We start from the raw sequence: 17,727 nt of genomic DNA, 5'->3' as shown, positions 1-17,727 counted from the left end.
CCACTGAGACATCTTTCCAATGACCCTGCCTGAAAGCTACTGACCTCTAGAGACTGGACTCCTGAAGTTGGGGACTATTGAGTAAAGTCTTAAAAAGCTACAGACTAAGTAGTTTAAATAATAATCAGAGTCCCGGGTCACCTGGCCATGTCTATCACCAAGTGTGAATTCACTGACATCTCCCTTTGTCCCCACTCCTCACATGGCACCCACCAGTAAATGTTCCTCCTAGAGTGTCTGTGAACAAACAAAGGGAAACAATTGTCTTAGTTGGGGTTTCTATTGCTGCAGCAAAACTCCACGGCCAAAGCGCAAGTTGGTGAGGAAAGGGTTTATTTGGCTCACACTCCCACATTGCTGCTCACCACTGATGGAACTCAGGACAGGAACTCAAACTGGGCAGGGACCTGGAGGCAGGAGCCGATGTGGAGGCCATGGAGGGGTGCTGCTTACTGGCTTGCTTCCCCTGGCTTGCTCAACCCACCTTCTTATAGAACCCAGGATCATCAGCCCAGGGATGGCATCACCTGCCATGGGCTGGGCCCTCCTCCATTAATCACTAAGTGAGAAAATGCCTTTCAGCTGGATCTCATGGAGGCATTTCCTCAACTGAGGCTCCTTCCTCTCCAATGACTCTAGCTTTTGTCAAGTTGACACACAAAATCTGCCAGGACAAGAATATTTAGGATCAGTGAGTTGGGGGAGACTTGAGGAGAATCCTGGTGCTGAGGTTTGCTACAGAGCAACTAATCCCCTTCATAAGGAAGCTGTCGTGACCTCTTCATCTAAAGTGCCTACTCTCACCCAGTCTCTCTCATCTTCCCTTCCTCCTACCCCCTCTCACCCAGTCTGTCTCCCCCCTCCTCCTACACATCTTGCCCAGTGTGTCTCCCCTTCCTCCTACCCATTCTCACCCAGCCTCTCTCATCTCGTCTGTCTTCATTTTCCTCAGCTATACAAATCACCATGAATCACTCATGAGTTGCACCATAAAATGGCACAGAGGTCTAGTTCGTTTCTGTCCCTCCACCAGGACGTCCACTTCTTAGCAGTAAGCAAGCACTCATTCATTTTTCTGCTCACTCTGGTATCTCTGCCATCTAGAAGGAAGCCTGACCTAAATCCACTGGACAGATTAGCACAGGACTCACAGAGGCTCAGACTCTGCCTCCTCTGGACTCCTGCGATGTTCTGAGGATCACCCCGTGGCTCCTGCGGTGCTCATCCATTTTCCTCAAGAGATTTTTGCCTAAGCCCCGTGGCGTGCTGGATTCCATGTTCGACCCTGAGTGTACAGATAAGACAAGTCCGTCTCTCCACAGCTTACAGTATCACTTAGCACATGCCAAGTATCCCGCTTGGGCTTCCAGTTGTTTCCTAAAAATGGGATATGTTTTTCTGGTTCCTTTCTCTTCTCTCCTCTTCTATCCTCCCCCCATTCCATGTAGTGTGTGTGTGTGTGTGTGTGTGTGTGTGTGTGTGTGTGTGTGTGTGTGCGCGCGCGTGCGCGCGCGCGCGTGTGTAGGCTGGCACTGCCTGCACACTGGTTATATTTTTAACGCAGGACAGTTGTGCTGTTCTGTGATTAGGTGTGCCCTTGGTGGGTTGAAGGTGGATTCAGAAGCAGGCAATGAATGCAGAGCTCTGGGGTAAGGATTCCAGGAGGAGCTGATGTCCATAGGAAATCCTTAACAGGCCTGGTGTCAATCTTCTGACCTCGGGTGAAAGATCCAGGGCCATTGTAAACCCTGTGTCCTTGGGAAAGTCCTTTCCCTCTAGTGATGTTTCTGGATCAACAGCAGCAAATGTTCATCTAAACGACCTCCCAGGCTTTTTTCAAGTGTGAATGCCCACTGAGATAATCTTTGCTAACCCATGCTCCTTCACTCCTTGCAGATGATCCTGATACCTCAGTCCAGAAACCGAGTATAGTGTTTAAGATGGCCTTTCCACGAGGGAAGGTCCATTGAACGTGAACTTCAACTTCAAGTGATTAGAAGGATGGAGGAGCAGACAAGAGCTCGGGCCTTTCTGTCCCTGCTTCTCCATCTGCACCCAGTGCGTTCTTACCATTTGTGCACTGCACACTCCCTGCTGGGGCCACCCCCTCCCAGAGCCCAGCCATTGGCTGTCCTCCTTCTTCCTCTCTTGCTCAAGTGACTGATCTGATTGCCATGAGGTCCAAAGCCCATTCGGCTCTTACACTCACCAAGAGACCTTGACTCCCAGCCCTATGGCCTCCTCCAGCCGAAAGCCAATGAGGCTCCCTTCTTGAGCAACTGCTCCCACGTCATGCAGCTCCTGCCCGCAAAGATGAATCGAGCTGAGAAAAGACACAAGGTTAAGGCACGGGAGCTGCTAACTCTTGGCTTACAGCTGCTTGTGGACAGGAAAAATTCAAGGTTCCCTGCCCTCATTCCCGACCATTGCCCAACCGCGCCTAAGAAGGAGTGTGCGGCAAGTTCCTGCTAGCTTTTGGAACCACAAACGGTCTAGATTGATTTGTTCTTATGGCTTATTGGGTAACTCCGCTGACCTCTTCCCTATTTGCCAGGCCATGAGGCTCCCTGCTGACCCACGACCCATCCAGATAGGCAGGGACATCAGCCTCTCCGTTCTAAAGATCTGAGATGCGCAGTGCAGCCACCGAGTTCAACAGCTCCTTCCAAGGCGTGATGAGACATGAGCGCAATCTCTGCTTCCTCGCTCATCATTCCCAGATCTTTCCCAATGCAGCCTTTCTTTCTAACTCAACCATGTCACCACCAGCTCCAGAGTGATTGAGTGGTGGTTGGAAATACTCAGAATCAAAGTCTGTGACAGTGTCATTTTGTCAGATCTGCTTGAACTTTTGTGTTTGTGAGTTCCATAAAGATATTTAACTCTATAGGACATATAATGCAAAGAGCTTTTGGGTGCCGCACCTGAACCATGAACTACCACCAGCTGGTGAACTCAGCTGCCATCTGGGCCGAGATCCAGAGTTTCCATTCAGTCTACCCCAACCTTCACTCTACCTGCATGCTGCTGGGGGGCCATGGAGGAGCCAGTGCTGCAGAACCAGACCTAGGAGCCTGGCATTACCCTCAAAGTCAGAAACCTAAGGATGGCTGTGACAGAAGATGGTAGCCGCCTCCAGCATGTGCTGTGAGACCCTGGAGCAGCTCCAAGAACCTCGGAGACCCATGGAGGATCCAAGGTGGAGATGCAATGGCAGAGGAGGAGCCTGCAGGGCCGGCAGCATCCCTAGAACAAGCAAAACCAGCAGGTCCTATGGGAAGATGCTTTCAAAAAGTGAACTCAAGAAGTGGGAAGGAAAAATGGAGGAGTAGAGCCTTGCATGGGGGAGAACACGGGCGTGGCACTGCCCACAGATGGTAAGCACACCGGTTGTGCCCAGGGAGCCTTGGGGTGCTGGGCATCGAGAGGGAGGGAAGGCAGGTGGAGGACTGGAGCTCTCACAAATCCTGCCCACCCCACCCCCGGATGCCCCGCCTAGCAGCAAGATCACCCTGACCTTGGACAACCACAGGATATTGAGTCAAGTCCCTGTTATGGTCCAGTATTAACGGTGCTTTGGAAATCAGAAACCTTGAACCAGACTCACTGTAATAAGTATTTGTATGTAAAGCTGTTTGGGCAGGAAAATATACTGCATGATACACTGCTGTTTACAGTGCCACTCAAAGGACAAACATGTGGTGGAGGAATGAGAAAGATGGAGGAGCCAAGTGGAGCAGTGTGAGCCCCATGGGGAGAGGTGGAGCTAGAGATTCGATAGAGGTGACAGGTGTGGGAGAAAGCCGTGGTAGAGAGTAGAGTATGTTGTTGCTGAGAAGGGATGACAGGGTGGGGTACAGCAACCTGGCACTCTAGTAGGCTTTGCCCCCAAACATCCTGCCCAGTCACACAGTCTCCCCTGCTGTGAGCAATAACAGGATGTCCAAGATAGAGAATGGCTCATTTACTGGATTTATCTCCTCACCAGACTCCCATGGGCCATGGAGGCCATGCTGCCACCCAGAATATGTTGATGCTTGAGGTTCTTGTGGATGTCCACCACAAGGGCTATGTTGGATCCTGTTGCAGCCAGGGCCTGTGTGGATGTCTGTGCCCTGTGCTGCCAACTAAGGCCATGTGGATGTCTGTGGGTCATGTTGCCACTGGAAGCCATGTTGATGTCCATGGTCTGTGCTGCTAATGAGAGCCATGATGCTGCAGCCAAGGATAATGTTGATGTCTGCACTCTGTGCTGCTGGATACCATTTCAAGGTCCATGATCTTTGCTGCAACCAGGGGTCATGGGGATGTCTGTGATCTGTTTTGCCACCTGAAACCATGTTGTATAGACAGAAATGTCTGTCTCACCCAGTCCCACAGCCATTCAGTCCCAAAGAAACATGCAGAGGCTTATATGAATTATAAACTGTTTGACCTATTAGCTCAGGCTTATTATTAACTAGCTTTTACAACTTGAATTCACCCATAATTCTTGTGTATGTTTAGCCACATGACTTGGTACCTTTTCTCAGTACAGCATTCTCATCTTGTTTCCTTTGCATCTGACTGGTGACTGACTCTCTCCTTTTCTTTTCCCAGAATTCTCCTTGTCTGGTTGCCTCACCTATACTTCCTGCCTAAATACTGGTCAATCAGCAATTTATTAAACCAATACAAGTGACAAATCTTTACAGGGTAAAAGAGTATTATCCCACAATGTTGATGTTCATGGCCTCTGCTGCCATCAAGGGCCATGGTGGTGTTCATTGTTCATGTTGAGGCCAAGGGCCATGTTGATGTCCATGGTCTGGCCAGAGTCCATGTTGAGGTTCATAGTCTTTGTTGCTGACAGAGACCATGTGGATATTTGTAATCTTTTCTTCCTTGGGAGGCCATGTTGCTGCCCATGGTCAGTGTTACCACTGAAAGCCATACGGATATCATTGGTCTTTGCTGCCACCTGAAACCATGTTGATAGCTTTGTGCTTCCACCAAGGGCCATGATGATATCAATGGTCCATGCTGTGGCCAAGGACCGTGTTGATGTCCATGGTCTGTACTGCCACTGGAGACCATGCTGGTGTGTGTGTGTGTGTGTGTGTGTGTGTGTTCCTCATCCATCAAGGAAATGCAAATCAAAACTACATTGGGATATATCTATCTCATCCAGTCAGAATGGCTGTCACCAAGAGTGACTATCACCAAGAGGAGCTATCACCAACAGTGGCTGTCACCAAGAGGAGCTATCACCAACAGTGGCTGTCACCAAGAGAAAACTATACTAACAATGAAGATGAGGAAAGCAACCCTGGCACTCTGTGGTGGGAAAATGAACTAGAACAGCTACCAAGGGAGACAGTAGGAGGTTCATCAAAAGCTGAAAACAGAGCTACCATCAGATCCAGCTATACCACCCCAACAGTAAGTATGAAGGTAGAAGTAGAGATCATGATATTGATTTTTAAAAAAGCCAGATTCAAAAATGCCAGATGTTCACTTGTATGTGGAATTCACATTTAAAAGAACACACACACACACCATAGATAGATAGATAGATAGATAGATAGATAGATAGATAGATAGATAGATATAGAGATGTGTAGTGAGCTGCTTTGTGCCACACCTTAAAGATGGCACGGGCCTCTACACTCCACCCCCAAGGTGGAATGTGCTTTCAGTTGTAAATAACTCCATACATGGCTAAAGCTAAGGATCTGGCTTGTTTCTGTGTACCTGGGCCTATCTGTATTTCCCACATGGCTTGCTGGAGTTAGCTACCCAGGGGATATTTTAGATGTGGGCTGGCTTTCCCCGGGGTCAGAAGATTATTCAAGGTTTCCTGATTAAACTGCAATTGAGAAGAGTCCAGTGTTTCTGGCCAAAGCGACACAACAGAGATGGAGAGAGAGAGAGAGAGAGAGAGAGAGAGAGAGAGAGAGAGAGACTTATGATGTGAAAACAGCAGGAGAACAGCTTGGGAAGAGGAAAGGAACCAGCATAAAGGAAAAGGGAGACATGAGTGGTAATGGCAGATGACTGTTATCAAAGTGTAAGATGAGCATGAATGAAAACGTCATTATAAAGCCCATTGTTGTGTATAATGAATATATACTAATTTTAAAAGCCTACAAAGATTATCCAAATCTATAGTCTCCAAAATCCTTATAAATCCTGCAACCAAGACATCGGTGCACTAAAGTCAACCTGCTAATATCTACTGGGCACTTGCTACTCACATGGCCCTGGGCTGTAGGTGTTTACACAGAAGTATGTAGCTTAGTCTTTGAGTTGAGCATGTGATATTACTACTGGATTGACCAGTTTTCTGTTAGTATGACAAAATACTTGGAACTAAATCTGTATACAGAAGTTTGTTTGGCCTACAATCTGAGAGAGTCAAAGTTCAAGATCTAGGGTAGGTTTAGTTTTCCATTCCCAGCAATGCTCCCAAATAACCACTCAGAAACCCAACAATGCTCCCAAATAACCACTCAGAAACTTAGTATTAATTGTAAATGCTTGGCTGGTAGCTCAGGCTTGTTACTAACTAGCTCTTATGTTTAAATTAGCCCACCCTCTGCCATGTGGCTCATGACTTGTTACCTCTATTTTGTTTGTTTGTTTTTTGTTTTTTGAGACAGCCCTAACTGTCCTGGAACTAGCTCTTGTAGATCAGGCTGGCCTCAAACTCACAGAGATCTGCCTCCCAAGTGCTGGGATTAAAGGTGTGTGCCACCACCGCCAGGCTGTTACCTCATTTTCTACACATCCTATTTCCTCTGTGTCTGCTGGCATCTCTTTTCTGACTCCACCCTTCTTCTTCCTAGAGTTCTCTGTGTCTGGTTGACCTGCCTATACTTCCTGTCTAGCTACTGGCCAGTCAGCATTTTATTAAACCAATCCAACTGCCAAATCTGCACAGTGTACAAAAGAATTATTCCACAGCAATCTGGTGGTCTATCAGTTCAGTTAGGGTCCCCTAACTGCATCACAACAGCATGGCAAAGAATCAGGAGAAACCCAGTCACCCACAGGAGGGGCCATGTTCACTTTCAGGCACTCTCGATAACCAGCTCCAGGAGGCCAACATGGATCCTTGCTAAGAAAAGCAGCCTCAGAGGTCCCTCACCTTGTACTCCCACAGCACTAAGGAGCAGCCTCCAGGGCACAGCTCAGCAGAAAAACCACGTCTAACTATAACACCCACTGCTTATATGGTGGTGGAGGTCTGAGGAGCTGCACATCCTATATAAAAACAATGCAAGCTTGGCCTGTCTCTGGAAACTCCACTGAGACAGTTATCCAAGGAGGCTCCTTGCTGGGAGGAGGCAACACGGCTCCCAAAGCTAGGTCCATTTGATGGTTTGACGTGGAGCAAAGAGTAGTAAAAATGCAGGCACGAGCCACAGTAGACTCAGTCACATACCATGTCACGAGGTCAGGTCGGAGAGTGTGCAAGTTCAGGGAGCAGAGTCCCTGGGAGGGGGGGGGGGGAGATAGCTTGTCCTTCCCAGGGCTGTCAGGAGATAGTCAGCTCATAGGTGGGGAATTACCACGGAAACAATCACTGCTTTCTACTTTTCCCACACTGTATCATCTGCTTATGAACCTGGTCCCGATTTCAGACTATCTGAAACATTTGGGATATGATGTCAATACTCTCAATAGAGATAAAAAGAGTCTCCCCCTTTTTACATTTTAACTAAATTTGATCTTTGACAAGTTGGTAAATACTTTCAATTCATTCTGGCTACCTGCACTTGTTCTCTCTCTCTTTCTCTCTCTCTCTGGTTTTTCAAGACAGGGTTTCTCTGTGTAGCTTTGGTGCCTGTCCTAAAACTAGCTCTGGTAGACCAGGCTGGCCTCGAACTCACAGAGATCCACCTGCCTCCGCCTCCCGAGTCTTGGATTAAAGGCGTGCGCCACCACCACCGGACCACCCTGTCTCTTCTTATTCTGCTCCTACCCCTGCCAACTCCCCCTCCTCCCTGCAAGTCTCTTTCCACATCCACATCATTTTGTCTTGCTTTGAGATCCCACTGGTGTAACCACCACTGCAATCGTGAACTTGTGACAGCTACAGTTGCCTACACTGGGACTGCAGGAGACTGGATTTGTCAATGGCTGGCATTAGGGAAGATTCTAGGGTTCTCCCCTCTCCCAGTGACCCATCATTTGTGAAGGCATTCTTCTTATAAGCTATTGTGTTTATTGAAACACAAGAAACAGGAAGGATCCCACAGCCACCATAGCAACAAGAGAGTGGTATTTTGTGGTTTATGAGTTTCAAAGAGGAGGTTGGCAAGGGAGCAGGTTATTAAATAATATTAAATTGATCAATAGCATCTGACACATCGTACATATTAATCATCTAATAGAATACAGCGGGTTTTATACTGTCCCGTTATTAAAGGTCATCAATGGCCTCGGTGAATGTACCACATGATCCTGTTTTAAATTCCCGAAAACTAAGTACTTAAATGAACTATGGGATTTTTAAAAGTTTCTTTTTAGCAAATATAAGCTAGACATAATAGTGGGTATGTTATGAGATTTTCATGCTAATATTTCCCCTTACTTTCTGCTGCCCCCTCTCAATCTTCTCCCCAGCTAGTCTTCCTTCTATGTTCCTGTGTGTGTTTATTTTTCTTGGTGAGCCAGGAGGTTTAATTGGGGTTACTTACAGAAGCATAGCAGCATACCAGTAACTGAACCATTGAAGAAAATGTCTCCCCTTTCTCAGCAACCACAGGGAGGGTATAGCCTCATGATCGCCTGCCCTGCCAATGAGATGATGTTGACAGACCTAATTTTGTGTGGATCTTGTGCTCCTAATCACAGCCACTGAGAGTTCAGGAATGCAATGGCCACGGCGTGCACTAAGACAGGATTGCAAAACACCCCATCCCTTGCCCTCTTCCCTAGTGTTCTCTGAGCCTTGAGGGGTTGATGGCAAGGGTGTGTGTGTGTGTGTGTGTGTGTGCATGCATGCATACATGAAGGTGCAAAGGTGCACATATAGTCATCGTGTGTATGTGCATGCATGTGTATGTGTGTGTGTGTGAGAGAGAGAGACAGAGACAGAGAGAGAGAGAAACAGAGAGAGACACAGAGAGAGAGAGAGAGACATCAAGGCTGGGCACTCAACAGGTACTTACTCTCAGCACTTTGACCAATCAGGAGTCTGCAGTAACCACCACAGACGACGAGAAGGAGCCTTTCTGATGGAATCGGACAGCACTAACCTGTGGGCAGGAGCAGAACTCCTCAGAAGGCTGCTGTGTAGACTCAGGATGTCTGTTTAACAGAATGACAGCAGCAGTGTCCCACTAGAGCACAACTAGGCTTCTTAAATGAATAGATACACACATGACCTATGTCTCTGCATGTACACACTATTGTGTGTTTTGTTGTTGTTCAAGGCAGTGCTTCACTATGTAGCCCACACTAGCCTCAAATACACACTTCTGCCTTAACCTCCTAAGTACAGGGACTACAGGTATGTAGCTCCAATCCTTACTAAATATGCATCTTCAGTAACAGCTGAATTCATAATTTGTGCTAATTGTCTCCGAAGGGCGAATTTTAGTACTTTTTGTTGATTTTCACATGCTATCTGCTTTATTCTTTTATTTTGCTTTTAACTGTAACAGAAGTTTATTCACTGGTAACAAGGAAAAAATTCTTAAGACAGTTGGTGGCCACTCACTTGTGGTACACTGCCACGAACCAGCAGTGGATGGGACACAGTCTCTATTTTCATAAGTACATGTGAGGAAAGACAAAGTCTAGAGAAATGTCTCCAGATACTTTAAATATAGATCGATATTTTCCTTTTCTTCTCTCTGCTTTCTGGTGTTTTCGCAACCAATCTTTATTTACACGGGAAACAATTGACGTTCACGGGAGAGAGAGCGGTTGTTCTCACTGGCCTGGAAGAAACTGAGAAACTGGCTTTGGCAAGAGGAAGGGAAGGAGGGACAGGGAGAGAGAATGAATAGGAATTCTAGTGAAGAACAGGCCTTTATTGTTTAGACCCAAAAGGCCAGAGTAAAATGTTGACACCTCCTATTTTCTTTATCCAAAGGCAGTTTCTGCTAAGAAATTCTAAACCCCCTTAACATTCTTTAGGGGATTCTCAAGTCCAGGGCTCAGAACTATGCATAGAGAGCTGTTTGTTCCTGTGTGGAGAGGCAGCTGGGAATTGCGGCTCACCGCTTCAGCAAATATGACTGCGGGAAGGGGAGCATTCATGGCACCCTCCTTCCGCATGGCTGAAGGGCGGGTGAGCAGGAAGACAGCCTTGATTTTCTGGAGAGGGTGTCAATCTCTGTACAAACTCAGTAGCCATTTCCTAACCTCTCTCTCTGTCTACACACACACATACCACACACGCACACACACACAGGGAAGGAAGGAGGGAAGGAGGGAGGGGGTTCTTCTTGTTTCGAGTTTCCAGGACAGTAGGTTAAATTGTATGGTCTGGTGAGCAGAAAACAGGCCAGGACTTCATGGAGAAAGAGAAGACCAGACCTAGGAGAGGAAAAGAATTACCTCAGGGAGGGTAAAGCTTTAGAACACCCCCTCCATGCACACACACACACACACACACACACACACAAAACACACACACACACACACACACACACACACACACACACTCCTCCTTCCACAGCAGGCATTTCTAACTGGCACAGCTCTTTCCCACTTACCTGATGCTCTAAAATCTTAAACTAGCAATTCAAATTCAGGCAAGTGTTCCAGTGTCCGCACAAGGAGAAATCTTGGCCTAACCCAAGCCTTAGGAAAAATGAAGGGAGAAGATAAGAGTTGTCTAAAGACAGAATAGGAGTTACCTGAAGGTCAAGAAAACAAGGTCCCTCCTGCACCGCTTATGCCGAAGGCCAAGGGTAGGCAAAGAGGGGAGGCAAGCGGTTTTCTGTGGTCATGTCATAAGGAAAGAGAGCGGGGCTTGAAAGACAGCCACAGAGGGGAGCCAGGGACGGGAAGGGTCTGGAAATGGCGCGGCAGAGTGGGGCAATTCTGCGGGACTTAGGCTGCAGCAACCCAGGAACAGGGTCTAGCGGTTAAATAAATGAGTAGCTTCTTTGCAAAGTAGGGCACATGTGGGTCAGGAAGCTCTTCCAGGAGTAAGGGAGCTGGACTCAGATGGTGTCAGGAAGTCTACAGCTTGGAAGCTGCTCAGAAGATGAGCGCCCTCAAATGTACTGACTAACCCTGATGGTGGGAAAAGGGGTCAAAGATGAAGGCATGGGAACTTGTCTTAGTTAGGCTTGCTATTGTTGTGGAGAGGCACCAGGACCACGGCAACTCTTATAAAGGAAATGTTTACATGGTTGGCGCTCTTGCCGCTCACAGGTTGAGTCTATTATCCTCACGGTGGGTAGCGAGGCAGCACACAGGCAAACGAGGTGCTGTCGCTAAGTCCTACATCTTACAGGCATCAGGAAGTCGACTCAGACACTGGGCAATATCTTGAGCAAAGGAAACCTCAAAGCCTGCTCCCACAATAACACATTCCTCCAAGGCCACGCCCACTCAGACAAAGCCACACCTCCTGATAGTGCCACTCCCTATGAGATGCTGGCAATCAATTCCTATCAAACTAAGGTTGCTCCTTCAAGCCTCAGCGTGGCTCTTGTTTTCATACTGCGTACCAGGCACATCCGTGTCCGTTATGCCTCTGTGGTCAACTCCGTCCTCGCCACAACCCACCCCCTTTTAGTCATTACCATGGGAAGAGGCTTGAGACGTCCTTAGGTGCTAGTCTTGCGTGGGGGATGATGGGAGGCCCAGATATAATACACACGGCCTTCCGAAGTCCATCGGCTCTCTCATTCCTCTTCGCTAACCTGGTCCCAACCTCTCCACAGCCTAAGCCCTGATCACTTTTGCCCTTTGGACAGCCACCAATCTCACCCCAGCCTGCCCTCTCGGCCGGCTCATCTCCCAGTGGCAGCCCTATGGACTCAGTGTCTCTCAAGCTCTCTGTGTACATTCATCCTGGGATCCTGAAACTTTCTAGAAGTCCTTCAGCCTGGAGTACTTTTCTGTGGGGGAAGGGGAGACCCCTCAGTTCCCAGTGCCTCTTGGGGGTGGCTTGTCCCGCCCCCTCGCACAGGCCCTCCTCTCCAGCACACATCTTACTCCTCCTGTTCCCTCTCTGATTCTCCTGAGAGCCTTGCCTCACATTTCTTGCCCAATTTGGGCTATTTTTATTAACCATCTATCATCCCCACTGAGGAGAGCTTCAGGAGAACAGATTTCAGCAGAGGAATTTGTTGTTAGAGCTCCATAACCTGGAACACCTAAGAATGCTATAAGAGAATGCTATAAGAGCTAGTTCCAGGACAGGCTCCAAAGCTACAGCAAAACCCTGTCTCAAACAAACAAACAAACAAACAAACAAAAACAAAAATATGCACTTAATAGCTATTTGTTGAATGAGTGTTGAATGGAATGAATGAACGAGAGTGGGCTTCTCCGGTACAGTATTATCCTCATTGTTTGGGCTTCGGTTTCCAGCTAAGTAGATATTTCCCTGATCGGCTCTCAGAGTCTCTGGGGCCCAGGCTTCCTCCCCATTCCCTTACTCTTGCCCCTGACTCTCTACATCTGCCATCAGCTGTTTCTCTAATGTAGTTCCTCCCCTTCGACTTGCCTTCTCCACTCCAGATCCGTTCAGAAGGGTCTGGGGTTCATATGGAAAGCATTAAAATGTCTCAGTTCCTCCCCGCCCCCTGACCCCCCCCCACACACACACAAGGTTTTTATCAGCAGCGTGTGCTTAAAAGCCAGAAGCTAAGCCATGCTGAGTCTGGCACACAGTAACCAACAGGCACCAAATCGGGAGACCGGGATGACGGTTTGTGGTCACAGCTGTTGTTAGCATTCACTCGTTCCTGTACACACTCATCCATCGGTGCTTAGAGCCGGTGCTCTTCTAGATGTTAGGGATTACAGTGAGCAAACTAACCACGTGTTTAGAAACCACTGAAGAATTAGTTAACACAGGTCACATTGAATAGTCAGCCATGGATTTGGGAGAAGCGATGCCCTTAAAGGGTGACATGTGAAGAGAGACACAGTATGAAGGCCATCTGACAACAAAGGCAGAGACGTGTGTAATACAGCTGGGAGCCAAGAGATGCCGCAGACCCATCACAGGTCAAAAGAGGCAAGGTTGCTGTCACCGCAGGCATCAGGGGAGCACGGCCTTACCCATGCTGGATTCCAGATCTCCAGTTTTCAGACCATACAGCAGTATATTTCTGTTGTCCTAAGCAAACAACAGCCACACTTAATAACAGCCTCAGTGGCCGCTAGCCATTCTTGCCATCCTTCTACAGGCAGGGCAAAGTAGCATCTTTTAGTCTAGAGTGAACTTCTACCAGGCATTTGGTTTTGGGCGACCAAGCAGCTCCCAAATCATGATCCACAGACTCATTATTCTTTGTTACAAGTGCCCAGCCTTGGCGTAGGCTCATTTCTGGCTAGGTCTTTTAACTTAACCTGTTTCTCTTTATTTACTTTTGCTTCAGAGTTTATTACATTTCTTATGTTTATCTATCTCACTTGTTTATCTATCTCATTGCTTCTGGTATCTTCTGACTGGCAGATGCCTGGCTTCTAGCCCAGGCATCTCCCGTATTCTCTTGTCTCTTCTCTCTCATTCTTTCTCCTTCCTTTCTCTCTTCCTCTCCAGCCTAGATTTCTCTGCCTAGCTATTGGCCATTCAGCTTTTTATTAGACCAATCAGGTGCCTCAGGCAGGCAAGGTGCAACAGATGCAGCACATCTTTACATAATTAAACACACATCCTTACATCATTGAACAAATGCAGCATAAATAAATGTGACATTTTTTTGCCTAGTTAAAACAATATCCCAAAACATGAATTCACATTCTCCTCCCAGCAACAAGGGCTAGTTTTTAAGTTAGCCTTTATGTATATAGCAAATTCACACTCAATAAAATCAGATTCAAAACTGTAAGTCTTCGATTCTTCCTTGGGTTGGTGAGTGTGGTCAGCAGCTGTGGAACTGCCCCCGCTGAAAGGCCTTGGCCTGCTGGCAAGAAGCCTTGACACACGATCTCTTCACAATTATCAGGGCTACTGAATTGTCTTTAAACTGGCCATTTGAACTTTCAGAATCTTTGGCCAGAAAAGAGCAAGCTCTTGAGAGGAGTTGTGGTGTTGGAGAATTGTCTGTATTCTTTCAATCATATTTTAATAAAACGCTGATTGGCCAGGCAGGCAGTATAGGCAGGAAAGCCAGACAGGAAGTAGGGATGGAGCAAAGAGACTGGGAGTATTCTGGGAAGCAGGAAACTCCCTCCGCCACTCCTGCGCAGATCACCAAAGAAGCAACATGTAAGCTGACAGCTGAGAAAGGTACTGAGCCATATGGCTAATATAGATAAGGATAATGGGGTAACATAAGTTATAAGAGCTAATAAATAGCCTGACCTAATGGGCCAATCAGTTTTATAACTTATGGAGATCTCTGTGTGATTTTTCTTTGGGATATGCCGGTTGTGGGGTACCGGGGCAGACAGAAACCCCAACAAGCCGGCCCTCATGTTACAGGGTTGTGAGTGGACACAGTAAAGACACGAAGGTCTCAGGCAAAGAGGGGCCTGAAATTGAAGAAAAAGTTTCCCCTCATACTGGAAAACTGAGTTCAGATTTACAGACATCAATCCTACTTATAAGGTCTAAAGTTGACTGCTCTTATGGTGTGTCCCCTACAGAGAAGTCTCATCCAAAACAAATGAGGAGTCTTCTTGGAGACAGGATGTGCACTGCTAGCCCGTCTTCTCGCTGAACCAGAACCTCTCAATCTGTGGGAAGACACTGCCTGTATCTTCCTGCGCGGCGGTGGGATGTGTAGAGGAAAGAACTCAGCATCTGACAGTTCTGACGTCAGTTGTAGCCACTTCACAGGTCAGAGCTTGAGTTTCTTCATGAGTGAGGAGGATCGTCAGGGCCCTTACCTTGTAGGATTACGGAGAGAAATGGAGGATGTACTAAGAGCCGGGGGCCCACTGTGAGCTCTACAAAGAGCTTGTCTTCCTGTACCACCATTGAGCTTGATATTAACGTTGGGTTCTCAGGTTGCCTTAGACCCAGTGCTTTCCGAATCCAATAGTTCTACAGTTGCCATTGACCCCAACCCGACCATATCCCTATCACCCTTCACCTTCAGTCTCCAACCCTCAGTATCTCCCTGTATCACTTTTATGAGCTTCATCCTGAGTCTGCCAACCTGGACCACGGTTCTCTAACTTCGCTGTGACAGAAGGACCACCCAGGACAGTGGTTCTCAACCTGTGGGTCGCAACCCTTTTGGGAAATCGAAAGATACTTTCACAGGGGTCACCTAAGATCACTGGAAAACACATTATGATTCATAAGAGTAGCAAAATTACATCTATTACATGGTGGTAGAAAAACTACATTCATGAAGTAACAATGAAAATAGTCTTATGGTTGGGGGTCACCACAACCTGAGGAGCTGTATTAAATGGTTGCGGTATCAGGGAGGTGGAGAATCACTGCTCTCTAATCTAGAAAAGATATGGAAGAGACAAAGAGCTCACAGAAGGGAGCCGACCTGGTCGTGCCTTGACCTCTCACTGGCTTCTAGAACTATAAAACAATCAGCTTGTGTTATTTTTTATCTTTAAGCTTGTGTTAACTTATGGGAGTGTCAATGGGAGAACTAACACACCCTTGCACACACCTTACAGTTCCCAGTTCTGCGTTAAACAGAACTGTGTACAGTTAAACCGTGCTACGGAGCTGGCTTAGTAGGCAAAAGGCACTGGCCCCAAGCCCAGCGGATCTGAGTTTTATCGCTAGCAGTACTAGCCAGCGGCCCCGACCTCTGCACATGTGCACTGCAGCACACACTACACAGAATAAAGGAATAAACAGAAATCATAAAATGCAAATGTGCTGCACTTGGGCTCTCCACATCTCCACTCATTAAATGCTCTCCCCCTTCATAGCGAAGATGAAATTTACAGAGGGAAAGAAACTGAGAGGTGTCACTATACACACCGTCCCCCGACCTTGCTCATAATTCCAGCCTTGCGGCTAAATTCAGACGGGAGGAGGGACGACTGTACAGAGGCCACCAAAGTCAGCTGTGTATAGTCCTCGCTCTGCTGGAAACCCCTCTTGAGTCCTTGTCATGTTGGCTTGCTCTGCTGTGTTCTGTTTGTTAATGGGCGTTAGAGAATCAACCCGGTACTACACATCCACAGAACACGTACTCTATGGCAGACATTCTATCCCTGTCCCTTTTCAATGCCTTCTCTGTGTCATGTTGCCTGTTGGCTTGGCTACAGTTCAGGCATTCTGTCAAACACTAACCAAGGGTTAAGAGGACATTCTGACTTTAGAAATGGACAGTACCCAATAGGATTTGAGGAGGCCTGACTGGATTCCAAGTGAGCTGGACATTTTCAAACCAAACTAGACTTCCCCAAAAGGGGGAGAAATCCTACCTGTGGGCCGCATGGAATTTCCAGTCCACCCTTCCCTTCCCCGCAGCCCACCTAACAGGTTTCAGACTCGCTTCACCAGCTCCCAAATGCTGATGTCCACTCCACGCACAGATGCTCTCCATACCCCACTGGCTCTGGATCACTGTCTGGACCCCACTCATAGTCTCCTCTGGCTAAAAGGAACTGTGTCTTTCAGAATTCAGCCACGCAATGAAGGATGATGTCTAAGTACAACCCCTGCTCGGTACCTGCCTGCTCTGGTTCCGTTTTGTGTAATGTATGGTGAATGGCAAACTCACGGGCAGCCACTAGTCCTTTCCCCGGTCCTACGCCTGTGTCCTTGCCATCCAGCTGAGAACTGCTCCCAGACTGCAGTCTGTTCAGGGGTGGTGGCTTGAATGGAACCCCCACAGGTGCATGTATTTCAGTGCTTGGTCATCAAGGAGTAGAACCCTTTGAGAAGGATTGGGAAGTGTGGTCCTGTTGAAGTAGGTGTCACCTTGTTGGAGGAAGTATGTTACAGGGGAAAGGCTTAGAGGTTCCAAAAGCAATCTCTCTCTCTGTCTCTCTCTCTTGTGGAGGGCCACAACCACATTCTCCATTGCTTCAAGGGACAAAGGTAGAGATTGACCTCTGTGACCTCAAGGTGTGGTAGTACACGCCTTTGGTCCCAATGCCTGGGAGGCAGAGACAGGCAGATCTCTGTGAGTTCAAGGTGTTGTAGCACACGCCTTTAATCCCAGCGCATGTGCTTGGTAACTCTCTACTGCTGCGTCCCTGCCTACTTCCGAGGCATCACCTGGGATAATGGGCAGCGGACCAATCCAAGAGTGATATGTCAGAAGCGAGGACTGTTTCCTTTATAAGGGCTGGGTTCCCCTCATTCGGGGTCTCCACCATGTAAGCTTATGCTCTCCCTCTCAAGATGCATTAAAGCTTTACTGCAGAAGGATCCTAAGTGTGCCGCGTCGTTCTTGCTGGCGAGAAGGTAGCGCGGGACACTCTCTCATCTATCTATCTATCTATCTAATCTATCTATCTATCTATCTATCTATCTATCTATCTATCTATCTATCTATCTATCTATCTATCATCTCTGCCTCTGCTTGCCGATTGTGTGATTGTGGATCAGGGTTAAAGGTCTCAGCTCCAGCTCCAGCTCCATGCCTGCCTGCTGCCATGCTCCCCAGC

General features: G+C 47.6%; 1 long non-coding RNA gene across 1 annotated transcript; it reads right to left on the bottom strand.

Annotated features, from left to right (window-relative positions):
- Positions 1-316: 316 nt before the first annotated feature.
- Positions 317-2,475, bottom strand: LOC148121287 (uncharacterized). Its single transcript, XR_015738237.1, has 3 exons — positions 2,210-2,475; positions 1,152-1,285; positions 317-664 (listed from the first exon to the last, which is right to left on the bottom strand). It is a non-coding gene; the product is annotated as an uncharacterized LOC148121287 (long non-coding RNA).
- Between the last annotated feature and the right edge of the window lie 15,252 nt (positions 2,476-17,727).

Source organism: Myodes glareolus, chromosome 7 (assembly GCF_982192425.1).
Source record: "Myodes glareolus chromosome 7, mMyoGla1.1, whole genome shotgun sequence".
Lineage (NCBI taxonomy): Eukaryota > Metazoa > Chordata > Mammalia > Rodentia > Cricetidae > Myodes > Myodes glareolus.
This window is presented reverse-complemented; position numbering and strand designations above follow the sequence as displayed.